The sequence below is a fragment of the Oryctolagus cuniculus genome, chromosome 2 (assembly GCF_051225735.1).
Source record: "Oryctolagus cuniculus isolate XC-2025 breed Fujian yellow rabbit chromosome 2, ASM5122573v1, whole genome shotgun sequence".
Lineage (NCBI taxonomy): Eukaryota > Metazoa > Chordata > Mammalia > Lagomorpha > Leporidae > Oryctolagus > Oryctolagus cuniculus.
This window is the reverse complement of record NC_142868.1, coordinates 70,051,846-70,064,245: the sequence shown is the minus strand read 5'-3', so window position 1 is coordinate 70,064,245 and position 12,400 is coordinate 70,051,846. Positions and strand designations below refer to the sequence as shown.

The 12,400-nt window shown below is 39.1% G+C and overlaps 1 protein-coding gene across 24 annotated transcripts in view; it reads left to right on the top strand.

Moving 5' to 3' along the window:
• Nucleotides 1–1,439: 1,439 nt before the first annotated feature.
• The window catches only part of SORBS2 (sorbin and SH3 domain containing 2), a 381,834-nt gene continuing 370,873 nt past the window's right edge, over nucleotides 1,440–12,400 (top strand). For 11 of the 24 annotated variants that reach the window (XM_089325809.1, XM_089325826.1, XM_089325824.1 and 8 more), the window contains exon 1: nucleotides 1,487–1,769. The gene's annotated coding sequence lies outside the window, so the exon portion shown is untranslated. Of the gene's footprint in view, nucleotides 1,770–12,400 lie in introns of all 24 variants that reach the window. The other 13 variants (XM_089325806.1, XM_089325805.1, XM_089325801.1 and 10 more) reach the window with 4 other exon arrangements.

The window sequence follows — 12,400 nt, the reverse complement described above, 5'->3', positions numbered from 1 at the left end:
CATCCGTCTCCTGGGAGCTGAGTGGGGCAAGAAGGTTCAGGATCTTTATATCAACTTCCCATAAACTCCCGTATTTTCAGTTTGATAACTTTACTCTCAAGCATGCTAGGCCGACGGCCCTCTGTTTCAGCCTCTCCACAGAGTAAACCTTATTTTCTGCCAGGGAGGGGGAAGGAGGAGCAGTCAGATCACCTGCTGCTTTCAGCCACAGGTTGGGCTCCATTCGGGTCATCAGTTCCAGGTTTATCAGGACTTGTGGGTTGTAAATGCTGCTGCTTCTTGTATTTCCCTATTGCCGATTTAGGATTCAGACCTCCCTGTATACTTCCTACTCAGCCATCTACTTTTCAGGTTTCTAAACTTGCTCTTTTGCCCCATGTCTTTGTCCTTATGGGTTTATTTGTTTTGTATTTTTTTTTAATTTTGTTTTATTTATTGGAAAGGCAGGAAAAAGGGGATGGACAGAAAGAGATTTGCTCTCTTCTGGTTCACTTCCCAGAGGCAATAGCTGGGATTGGGCTAGGCCAAAGCTAGGAGCCAAGAACTCATTTCAGGTCTTCCATGTGGTTGGCAGGGACCCAAGGGTGCTCATTAGCAGGAAGCTGGAATGAGAGCAGAGCCGAGACTTGAACCCAGGCCCTGTGATAGGGGACACTGGCATCCCAAGCAGTGGCTTAACTACTGTGCCAAATGCCTGCTTTGGGTTTACAGTTTTTTAAATTAAAAATGTTAAGGTTATTTCATTGGGATTTTGTAGGGACAAAAGCTTAAATGTATGTGATCAATTTGCCATCTTAAATTTGAATATCTTCAATTTGAATATATGTAATACATATGTATATCAAGAGGTTTATTTCAACACCCTGTTGTAAATCTTTGACAAATTTGAATTCAACACGTGGATTGCTGATGACAAATGTGTACTTTTTGTTCTTGTCTCATTTTGACCACTTTCATAGAGCACAAGATTTGATTTCCTGTCCCATTTCTTCTAGCGATGTTAATAATGACTTTACAGTTTGCCATTGATTTTATTTTTTCATTATCAGAGCTATATAAAATAAACCATAAATATTTTAAAAGCATTGTATGTAAATTATTTACAACACTTTGAGATGACATCAGTAGCCTTATTCAGCTGTATCTCCTAGCATCCTTAATAGCCCCCTCAATATAGTCTGTCATTCCCATCTGTTTTGATTTAAAGTTGATTACCTGGACAAGCTGCGACGCAAAGAGCCACCTGATCACTTCAGTGGTGTGTTATGCATGCATCAAACTCAAGGTGTTTTCAAAGAGAAGACATAAAAGTGATTCTGTTAACATTATATCCATTTTAGTAGGTTTCTCCTGGGTGGATTATCCAGAACTTCGTAGAATGACACATCGGGCATAGTCACAGAAAATCATGTCCCTGGCTTTTAAAACCAGCTGCATTTAACCTGCCACTGATTCCCTTACCAGCAAGTCTCTCACTATATCCCAAGGGAAAAATATATTGAACAGCAGTAGAAGGTTAAGGCAGAGCACAGCGAGGCTGGGAAGCAGCCAATCAGATGCAGAGGGTCTAAAGCCCTGGTGCCTTCAGGCAGGCAGCACCAAGCTGGGCTGGTTAGTCTCCTTTTATTTGCAGAGGAGCACCAGTCCCTGTCGTCCCTGTTGCTAGTGCTCCCCAGGTTGGCTGCTGCCACCAAGCAGCCCCTGCGTGCTCCGGCGACTCGCCCAGTCGACGAGACGACCTTCCTGTGCTGGAATGTTCTCAAGCAAAGGTATCTATTCTTTTTTCACTGAACTCTTATATTCCTGAAGAATGACAGGAAGCAGAGGTGTTTGTGCTGGAGGAGGATCTCTGCTTTCTAGTAACGCTTTGTTCCTGTTCTCCGTCTACCTACCAGCTTTTAAATGGTTAACCTCGGGTGGGTGGGGGGCAGGGGGAGCCGGTCCAGAGCCGAAGAAAGGAAGACTTTACATTGCTTAGGCTGACTGTGTAAGGTCCTTTTCTTATTAGGACAGATTCTTTGTTAATGTTGCTATTGTTCGGAAGGTAATCTGGTTTTAAATACAGTTTGAAATCTTCAAGTTCTGCTACAATAGTAACTCAGAGGACCTGGGAGGGACTGGGGAAAGGGTTGGGGCTCATATCCTAAAGGTTGTTGCAATTTGTCTAGTTATCTGCCCACCTCAGAGAGAAAAAGGAGCAATTGTGGATCAGAGGGAAAGAGAAGTGGGTCAGTGTGGGGAGTCCTCTGTGCTGAAGACACAAGTTTTATAAAAAAGGAACACTTTGCATATTCTCTGCGTGCTTAATAATTGAGATGCTTTCATTATCTTGTATTGCTAGCAGCTGGTGTAGTCGTCAACAGTCATCAGCCTATTAAGAGCATTTGTTTTAGTTGCCAAGGTAATTGAAAGGATAATTTAATATACTACAGAGTAACAAAAGCCCGTGAGAAACATATTGCATTAGGTGAGGCATAAGATTGCTTTGTGGGGCATTTATTTTTGAGACGGGGTCTCTTCTTTTGTCTCTCATCCTCATCAATTATCTGCTAGAAAGAGTGGGGTTAAAACAGGGGCTGCTTTCATGCACCATGCATTTAACTTTCAACTATTTGTTCCATACATTAGGCAGACTTATGCTATGTCTAAGTCGGCAATTTGTTGGGATTATGAAAAGGTTTTACCAGTAAGTTGGCCATTATCCCCCATGGGACATCTGAAAGCACATGCAGTGGCTTAGGAATGGTGGTCTGAGTAACTGGAGAGAAACTGTTTTATCCAGGAGCAGAACTGAATGCAAGGAGCGCTCTGCTTCATTTTCTAGTTATCTCTGGAAAGCATGGTCTATGGAAATTTGAATCTTCATAGCAAATTACCAAGGCTAACAGTTCCAATGTATTATCTCTGCTCACATAAATAATGTAGATTCTTTGGGTAATTATTTTCAAAAAGAGGGGAAATGTTAAGGCATTGATTATAATTGCTAAGTTGCCAGGTTAGTGGTACTTCTTTCCTTTATATTCACTTATGTATGAAATAGGGTCTGTGGCACTAAATATTTTGCCTCTATAACATCATTAGTTATGCTATTATATGCTTTCTGATTTTTTTCCCAAAATATTTCTATCATCATGATTTTATTAATGTCATAAGCAAGTAAAACTAATATGGATAGCTAATATTTAAAATCATTATTTAGTTATATGTAATATATAATCCATTACAATAAAATAATACAGAAATGAAAATTCTAATTTTTAAGATTTAAAAGTCAAGTATAAAATAACAGTATTTTTCATGTACACAAGATTATCGCCATTTTTATTTCTAGGTTTACAGACTTTGCTTTTGAGAAGATAAATGAAGCAATTAATTGAATGGCCATAGGGAATCGATTAGCCACTTTGATGAATGGTAATAGGAATATAGGAGCTAGTATTATTCTGTAGAAGGAAATATAGGAAGATAATATCTTGCACTTGAACTGTAAAAAGTGTACTTATACCTGAGATAATGAAAAGTCTATTTCTAGTAAAGGAAACATTAAAAAAAAACAGGCAGAATATAATCTTAGAAGTTAAAGTTAGTGCCAATAAAACATTTCAGGGCAGCACAGCATGGTTAACTTAGGGAATGGATCAACACACAAGAAGAGGCATCTCCCAGAGAGGCTGTAGAAGGATGAAACAGTAGGCTAAGATTGGCCTTTGACACCAGTCAGGCCTGGCTTAAATGCCAGAGCATCTATTCCCTGTGTAAACTGGGAACACTACCCTTATGTGGCTGGCTTATGAGAACTGTATGAAGTCTACGTAATTACAAGTTGTTCACATAAATGTAAGCAGGGTATAATTACAAAGTTATGACAGCAACATAGATCCTCACCATGTCAACAAGATAACTCCTTAGGAGATTACTTCCAGTAGAAGCAAGAGAAAGACCATTATTAGCCTCTTCATCTCTGTTCTCATCCTCTCTGTTCTCTTTCATCTCCCAAGTCACACCTAAACTTCTGCCTTTTGAGAGCATTACCTTCAGTTTAATGCTTTGAATCCTATTTAAATGCAAATAGCCTTAGGAAGAATAAAGTGTTATTATACCTTGGTGTTCTAGCAGGACCTGAGAGCAGATGCTGACAGAGAAATGCTGTGTAGGAGAGAGGTGTTTAAAAAGCAAGGATGGATACGCCAGGCAAAAACAGTGCTACTGAGAGAGGCAGAGCTGACTGGGAAGTTTGAAATCTGGGAAACATACCCTGTCAAGACAGCTGCAAATGTCTACTAGAGAGACCATGTAAACTAGGAATATACAATTGGCCTTTGGATCCAAATTAATTTGAAAGCCTAGGTAACTTGCAATCTGGGTAAGAAATATGATACATATAGACTTTGTTGTTCGTGAGGATGTTTGCCATAAGCAGTGCCTTCCACGCTATTTGTACGAAGAACATTTTACTGGATGGATGGGAAATAAACAAGAGGACAAAGAAATGATTTTAAGGGACAGAGCATAATTTTTACTTTGTGGCATAGTAATTTTTGCCAGAGTACATGGGAGGAGTTAGTAGCTGATGAAGAATGGCTTTGTTGTAAACTAATTCTGATTGCATTCATGCTAAGAAAGATCTTCCCAGTTGTATAGCCTTCCAAACTCTTCCTAGTCAAGGAAATTCAATAGCTTTTCCTGGATTTTCTCAAACTTGAATTCCCTTTGTTCCTGCCTGTGTGGGAAGGATTTGGTCTAGAGAACACTGCATGCTGTTTGGTGACCTAGGACCTAAGGCTTTAGGGCACTGCCTAGTGTAGTTAATGGAAGGTCCTGTGATTCTTGAGGTCACCCCCCACTGTCCAGGACCTCAGGGCTCCCTTTAATTCTACTGGAGTGTAAACAGCTTTGGATGAATAAACACTATAAAAAACTAATTTAACTTTCTCCTAACACTTGTGATATTCTGCTTTCTTTTTGCCATTTTTGGGATGTTTGCTTCCTTTACCAGACTGGAACTCTTTCAGGAAAAGATAGAGTCTGATTGGAAATCTACCATTGTCTGTCATACAGAAAATATGACTTACATGTTTGTTCAGCTTATTAACATTTCCCAAGAAGCTCACTGATTGTATGCACATAGAACTGCCTAAGTACTGTCAACAAAAAAGTGGCCACATTAATAGACTCAATTGACTTCACAATAAAATCTGTGAATTGGGAACAATTTTATTCCATGTCTCTGAGCAACCATAGGTCACTGTATCCTGATACCATTGTGGTACCACTGATATCAGGGAGTTGTATTCATGTCCAAGCATGTCTGATAATCTACTGTCACTAGTGTTGGAGTCAAATCCAGAATGGACAATGTCAAGGAGGCCTGGTGAGAAAAGGGGCAAGGGAACGCCTTATGTATTTGCCACCTGCTGGGAGGTAAGGGTTGGCTTCTAAGAGAGATGAAGGGTAGGGAATAAGGAACAGTGACACAAACCTGGTGGTGAGCTGGGCTTCTGTAGTCAGAGGAAGGACTTCTAGAAGGAGTCAATCAACTCCACTGTTATTCTCATTGAACTTTATAAAGCTATGTTGCAGGCATTGCATGAGTATCCCGTTGCATCCCTCATAATTTTTAAAACTCAAGTCTTTCACAATCACTGAGTGGACTGACAAAGGAAGCCAAATGTATGTTTTCCTTTATTTGCCTGAAGTGCTGATGTGAGAGTACATTCCTGTTAACAACCTGGACTGTGTGATTACAAACTGTCTTTCAGGCAGGCCATGGAAAACAATGAAGTGATTCTGCTAGAATGCTACCCAAAACATTGATCTTTGTTTGGTATGATGTCATTGAGGGATCATTTGAAGGTATCACCTGGATTTGTGGCCTGTGAATTAATCAGTCTAAGATTCCATTCCTCTCTCCCTGCTTTAAACTCCCTCATTGGTAGTATTCATTTAAGCAGACATGAGAGAAACATTTGTATGGCCTCATTCGATGGACACTCAACTGCCTCTTGGATCATCTGGGGACTCTATTCCATTCATATTCTCGTCACAGGGACATTCAGGCTCCCATCCTCCAATGCCACAAGAACAGATATCCACTGTTGGCACAGGTCATTGTGTAGTTTCTGACATGTCTTTCTCTAAAGAACACTCAGTCTATTCTTAGAGGAAAAACAGGCAATGTTAACAAAAAACAGACTCTCAACAAGTCAAAATGGGTATTAAAGATTAAAAATATTGTTCCCAGTATGGTCTTGTATTTTTTTAAGTCTTCAAATATGCATTTAAAAAAACTCATTGCTGGGATCCTGGAAGGGGCATTTATCATTCGTGGGCCTAAATGTTGGACACACACAAGCACTAGGTAAATATTTGAATTGAATAAAGATTTTCTGTGACGTTACTTGGGAAAGTTGCCTCTAAACTCCAAAGTTGGGCAGAGAGATAGCACTTCTATAATCCACCCTGAGTTCCCAGTCTACCAACTTCAGCAAAACTACAATCTTCTCCCTTAACTGTAGCCTCCCCAAGATCTATACTTAACCAGTTTTTCACATTCTTCATCAGGTCTGGTATTGCATCTGACTTCAGTATCAAAAGCAGGTTGAGTTTGGAGCTGTACTCTGATGCTACTTTAAAAACTTTTTTCTCACAATATTCTACATGGGACCAGTGAGGAATTGTAGCAAAAAACTCTTTGTTCTTTCCTCCCCACTCTTCTTCTTGAGCTCCAATTATGATGATGAAATGGGGGACCCTCGATAACTTGGGTTTCATGTGATAGAATTTCAGTGAGCATTTTGATAATGTTTTTATTATCAGTTATACTTCCCAAATAGGTCTCATATCTAGCATTTTCTATGGATTTCACACTGTCTTTATATAGATTCCCATATCTCTCAACAGATGATTCCATTTAGATTTTAAAAATATTTATTTATATAAATCAGAGTCTCAGAGAGAGAGAAAGAGAAAGAGAGAGATCTTTCATTTACTGGTTTACTCCCCAAGTGGATTCAAAAGCTAGGGCTCAGCCAAAGTGAGGCCAAGAACCAGGAGCCTTATTTGGGTTTCCCACGTCGGTAGCCCAGGCTCAAGCACTTGGGCCATCTTCTGCTGCTTTTCCCAGGTCATTAGTAGGGAGCTGGATCAGAAATAATGCAATCGGGACACAAACTGGAGCCTGTATGGGATTCCAGATCATAGGTGATGGCTTTACCTGCTATGCCACAATGTTGACCCCAGATTTCATTTATATGTCAGTTGGATTTTCTGCTTCTGTATTCTACCTTCTTTATTCAGACTGCTACAGTTATGATTTTAAAAATTAGAATTTTTTTCACATTAGTTTTCTGGAAACTGTCTACACTCTTCAGGCGCCCACCTCTACTTTCTTAGTCCAGTCCTTTCCAAAACGTGGTAAAATGGAATGGGAACTTTGCAATCAAGAGGAATTTAATTCAAATCTTGACTGTACCATTTTAGTACTCAGCACTTTGCATTCCATGTCAATGAAATGGGACTGTTTTCTATCTATGTTGCATTTCAATTGAAACTTAAATGGATGTCAAGTATCTAAGAGACCATCTGTGGCAGATTAGAGTTTTAATAATCTGGAAACAATTCTTTCTGCTCCAGAGTCAAGTCCAGATTCAATATTGGGCAGAACATAAAAGACTTCCATTATCTGACATCTGCTGACCTCAGCAGCCTCACCTCCCGCCCCTGATAACTACTGTTGCTTCCTCCTCCAATCTCATTCTCTAGTAGTTGGAGTTCTCACACTATGTATGCTGTTTCAGTCTGCATCCCTCAATGCTTGACATGGAATACAGCGCTTCTTCCTAATCTTCTCTCTTATTTCCTGGAAATCTGCTCATCATTGAACACATAGCTCAAGAATTCATGATGTTCTTTTGCCTTACAGTAACATCCCTGACATTTGATAACCCTTGTCATGTGCCAAATATTCTTTTAGGCAAGCATTTTGTGTACATTATCTAATTAATATTGAAGTTCATTATTCTACTCATCACAATATAATATCTGTGTTTCCCCACTACATTTGGGGACTACTGAAATATAAAATATAAAATGATTATCATAAATGAAATACATGAGTACAAAGGCAAATGGTTGGAAGAAGGCAGGGAGAACCAATATGTATTATGGTATGTGAAACTGTTCCCTGAGATAGCCAATATTTCACTAAGAGAATTGTAACCAAGCCTAGAAGTTTTGGGAAAGATGCTATGTAAACATAAAAAAAGGCAAAGCAAGTGTAAACCAGAATGGTCTGATGTGTAGCATTTGAAAGATATATGGGGCCGGCACTGTGGCTCACTTGGTTAATCCTCTGCCTGTGGCGCCGGCATCCCAAATGGGCGCCAGGTTCTAGTCCCGGTTGCTCCTCTTCCAGTCCAGTTCTCTGCTGTGGCCTGGGAAGGCAGTGGAGGATGGCCCAAGTGCTTGGGCCCCTGCACCCGCATGGGAGACCAGGAGGAAGCACCCAGCTCCTGGCTTTGGATCGGCATAATTCTGGCCATGGTGGCCATTTGGGGGTGGATCAATGGAAGGAAGACCTTTCTGTCTCTCTCACTGTCTAACTCTGTCAAATAAAAAAAAAAAATACATGCTGTAAAAAAAAAAAGTTTTTATTTACAAAATTAAGTTCAGATGTATCGTAAGTTTTGGGTTTATTCCATGGATATATCTTTAAAAGAAAGAATTCATGTTTTAAGGGAAAATTAAGGTGGGGATAAGGAGATGAAATTTTGTTTTCTGTTTGATTTGCTTTAGTTTGTATTCCCTTTGCTGACATTTTGCTTAGAACATACTATCTTCAAAGTGAAAATATTTTGATATATAACTGCTAAAGAAACAGTATATTGATTTTTCTGTAAGCCATAACTATATCTAACTCACATCTCAAATTTTATGCTTCATGCATTTTTTAGATACTTGCAGATAACTGAGCTTACAAAACACATTTATGGATTTATTGCTGTTGTCATCCCATCTGCTTTTCTTCCATTCTTACCATTGCTTTAATTCACACTCTGACTTTTTTTGTTGCAGTTATGGCAATGGCCTTATAGCGAACGTCTAGGCTTGCCTCCTTCAACTTCTGTATAAATGCCAGCATTCGCTTCCTAAAACTCACGTTTACTCTGTTGACAACCTTCTTAAAACTTTTGAAGTACCTCTTTGTTCTCTGTATAAAGTCCAGCTTCCCTCCTGAATCCATTACAAAATCTTTCTTGATCATCCCTCAATACCTGACCCTTCCTAATTGCTTCTGCAACCCTGCTGTATAGTCTATTAATTTTGGACAGCCTATAGTGGCCAATATAACTTGCTTTTTCACCACCTCAAACCTTTCTGAATATTGTGCTTTTCCCTGAAGCATTATCCTCATTGCCCTCCATCCCACTTCAGGTACCATGGCATAACCCAATCTTAGAGATTAATTATTCCAAGAATGAGGACATTGTTCTATAGCCTTAATTCCAGAATACAACCAGGAAAATTAATAGTTCCTGATGTCATTTGCTATCTATTTCATTTTCAAACTTTTCCAAATGTTCCTTTAATTATTTTAGCTTTTTGGTCTTTAACCAGGTTGTACTTGAACTCCTACATTTATCTTCTAAATCTGTTACCCCCCCCCACATATGAATTTCCCTATGACATTGACTTATTGAAGAGAGTAGACTAATTGTCTTGGAAAATGTCCTACAATCATGATTTGTGTGGTTATTTCATTGCAATGTTTATCTTGTTTCTCATTCCCTTACTCCTTTTAACTGGGAATTGCTTCTTACAGCTTCAATAATATGTTTTTGGAAAGTATATGTCCTAAATGATGTGTATGGCCTCACATATGGAGGCTCATAATTTCACATTGTGAAACTTCAGTGATGCTATGCTTGGTTTTTTTTGTTGTTGTTGTTAAGGCGATGACTGCCAAGTCTTTCAATTATAAAGAAAAAGTTTTCCCTTTGAAATCATTAAATAATTTGAGGGAAGGTAATTTACCACTTTGTGAAATATCCTTTGTGCCAAATAAGTTCTAGATTTTTCCATGTTGAAATGGCTATAAAAAACCTAAAGAACTATTCTGAATGTATCTTTTCTGGATGTTTTAAAATGTAATCTACAGAAGAATTATTTCTATTAGAAACACCATTTATCTAATTCCATTCCATCATGAGAAGGGTCAGAAGCCTCCTAAAAATTATTATTAAGTCATTTACATTATAGAAATTATAGATGATGTCATATGGATTAATGATGGTATTTATTTTCCCTTAATTATTAAATGTACACCTATCTATTCATCATCTGGATGAAAACCACCTTTCTTCTGTTATCATCCCAGAAACAATTTGAACAATTTGGAGGGCTCTGATCTCTTGTGTCAGTAATTCTCTCAGAACATGCACCAGTTTGAATTCCAAGGGAAGACCTAAGATGAGTACCCACATTATCACTTTCCCTATCCACATTAGAAACTCCCTCAGGGTAAGAGATGTAACTGGTGTTTTTGGAATACCAAAATGGGCAAAGGTAGAAATTGTTATCAATAAGACATGTTGTTCTAATAGTAAGAGTAAAGAAAACATAAAAATGGGGGGGGGGGAATGTAATCACCTAGATGAAACCAAATTTGAAATAGAGAAAAAGTGCTTTGCTAAGCAAGCTATGATGGACCTGCTGTCCTGTGAGCTACAGATTCACTCCTTCCACTAGCATTTCAGAAATGTATGAGAATTCCAAAGAGAACAAAGAGAAATGGTCACTCCTTAGTTTTTCTGTCTTGCTTTCCATATATATATATATATAAAGTAATTTGAAATTATGACCTCTGATGTCATATTTCCACCAACAGGACCCTGTGTACATCCATGGACCTGAGGTGCATTGTCTAAGATTTTAGGGGTGGTTTCAGAGCTGTGTACAGTTGCATAAGTATAAAAGAGAAGAGTAAGGAGGATCAACCAGACCTGGGAGGGAATGTAGGCTAAATCAAAGAGGAGTGACTGGAAGATAGAGATTATGTCATTACCTGGGAAGTTGACGTTGATTGAGAAAATTCCAAATAAGGCTGTAAATGTGTGTAGAACCCTGGTTTAGTCAAGCTTTTTGACCACTTTATGTCCAGACAGAAAAGACAAGGGAGAAACAAGACTGACAAGGCCCCTGTTCCCAAGGGGATAACATAGAAATAAGGGGGAAAAGACAATAAATATAATATAAAAAATAATTTCGTGGCTCCATAATATATTTTTGACATGGTTAAGGATGCAGGCTGTGGAGCTAATCTGGATTCAAATCCCAGCTCCTCACATTGACCTTGAGCAAGATATTTAACCTTTTTGTGCCTCAGTGTCTTATCTGTATAATGGAGAAAATAATAGGGCCTGCCTCATATGGCTAATGTATGAGGAAAAATGAGAAATGGAAATGGAAAACTTTGGAACCATGTCTAGCACATGGTAATTCTGAGATAAATGTAAACTATTGTTATGACGCGGATAGTACTGGGATAATAAAGCAGGGCAATGCATGGTTTTCTATCTAAGCCCTCATGACATTAGTAGCCGACAGGTAATCATTGGTTGTGGAGGGTGGTCCTAGGCACTGTAGATGATTGGCAGCATCCCTGGCCTCTGCTCACTAGGCACTAGTGGTATTTCCTAGTAGTGACAACCAAAAATATCTGCAGACATTGTTAAGTGCCTACGGAGGCAAAATCTCCCCTGGTTGCAAACCACTGGGTTAAAGAATAAACAGGTGCAGCATTGCTAAATAGGATGATACAGAAGAATTCATTGAAAAGAAACAGGAAAAGACCCCTGAATTATGAAAAGAGAGCAGCTATTCAAAACCTGAGGGAGAGTGCTGTAGTAGAACTAGAGTAAATTGCCTGGAATTACAGGAGATAAGGATCAGAGTGGATGCTCACAACAAAGATTTCAGAAGTAGTTAAGTCATTGGTAACAAGTGGCAAAATTATTGAAAACTTTGACTTTCAAATTGGGGTTCTCCTCTTCCTGAGCAGGTTGTTTAACTTGCAGTTTATAGACAGGCTTTAAACCACTGAGCTAGAATAAAAGTGTGTGTGTGTGTGTGTGTGTGTGTGTGTCTGCATTTTTCTGAGTGAGAGGGTCCTGCGTTTCCTCAGCTTCTCGGAAGAACATCTGAACTACAAATGGTTAAGAATTACTTCTCTGTAATCTAGGAAGAGGGCAGCTATTGAAAATAATGTAGTGAATATGTTATTTAGAAAAATGGTGGCCGGCGCCACGGCTCACTAGGCTAATCCTCCGCCTAGCGGCACCGGCACACCGGGTTCTAGTCCCGGTTGGGGCGCTGGATTCTGTCTCGGTTGCCCCTCTTCCAG